This window comes from Marmota monax, unplaced genomic scaffold, assembly GCF_021218885.2.
Source record: "Marmota monax isolate L192 unplaced genomic scaffold, Marmota_monax_Labrador192_F-V1.1 WCK01_AAM20220418_F8-fsc00105, whole genome shotgun sequence".
NCBI lineage: Eukaryota > Metazoa > Chordata > Mammalia > Rodentia > Sciuridae > Marmota > Marmota monax.
The window spans coordinates 1178816-1180062 of record NW_026692947.1 but is presented as its reverse complement, the minus strand read 5'-3'; the positions used below and the strand labels follow the sequence as shown (position 1 = coordinate 1180062).

Sequence of the window (1247 nt, the reverse complement as noted above, 5' to 3'; positions counted from 1 at the left end):
CCTCTTCTCCATGTCTTTCATTCCTCCATGGCAACCTGGTGAGTGGGGAGAATGTTTGACTCTCACCTTTGGACCGGAGGTGAGGGCTTGGAGATGGCTTCTCTCTCTTAATGAGCAAGCACATGGTCAGAGTTGGCTCTGCATCCTGTCGGTTACATCACCCTCTTATCAATGGTGTCTGAGCTACCTCAGTCCTTTTGTCTGTTGACTTGATTACTGTCTTTCTCCCTGGCAAAGAATGTAAGCTCCACAGGAATGAAAGCCTTATTGGTTTGGGCCTTACAACATCCCCAGTGGCTAGAAACATGCCTCTGGTGGTGAATAGGTTGGGTTCATATTTGTTGAATGAATAAATGAGTGATCACCAAGGATGACTTGATGGCCACCTGACCAGGGTCATCCAGCCTCTGCTGGATCTTGGAAAGCCTGTACCCCAGACTTCTAGATCTCTCAGCGGATGGCAAATCTGTATTCTTTGGAGGGGAAGTCGATTGGAAACGACGCAACGTCATCAGAACCCATCAAGTTCTATGATAAAGAAGCTGAACTAGGGCTGGGGTTGTGGCTCAGTGGTAGAGCGCTTGCCTCGCATGCATGAGGTCCTGGGTTCGATCCTCAGCACCACATAAAAATAAACAAAACGAAACAAAGGTATTGTGTCCATCTACAACTAAAAACAAGATAAAAAAAAGAAGCTGCACTGGGCAATGGGGATTTCAGAAAAAGGGGAGATATGTCTACGAAATGCCAGGGGAGCCTGGAGGAGGGCGCCCTGCCCAGGTGTGGGTGGCTGAGGTTCAAATGTCCTACAGCCACTGTCACCGGTACTCTCCCTGCTTGGTCCTCCAGCCCCTGCTTAGGTTGAGAAGCGAGAAGAGATATATGTAAGACCAAAGGAAAGAGGATATAGCACCTTCTGTATCTCTGAGGAGGGATCTGCAGGAGCAATTGGAAAATCCCCCCCTCAAAGAGGGCAAGGGCTGGAACAAGAGCCCCGGAGCCCAGGATGAGTCACTTAACAGCTTGGACTCTGTTTTCCTTATTTGTGAAACAAGGCAAGGCTGAGAGGAGGAAGAAGGCATGGCTAAGAAATGGCTAGTTCTTTCCACAGCTGCATCTCATTGTTCGGCAGTCCCCCTCCGCCTGCTGTGTGGTATGCCCTGTCCCTCCCTCGGCCATGCTGCGGCCCAGGGAATAAGAACTCTCTCCAGAGAACAGCTTTTCTAAGTGTTAGAAATTGTTGTTCT

At 49.4% G+C, this 1247-nt stretch overlaps 1 non-coding gene across 1 annotated transcript; it reads left to right on the top strand.

Annotated features, from left to right (window-relative positions):
* The first annotated feature begins 554 nt into the window (after positions 1–554).
* Trnaa-cgc (transfer RNA alanine (anticodon CGC)) lies at positions 555–627 on the top strand. Its single transcript has one exon. It is a non-coding gene; the product is annotated as a tRNA-Ala (tRNA).
* Positions 628–1247: the final 620 nt, after the last annotated feature.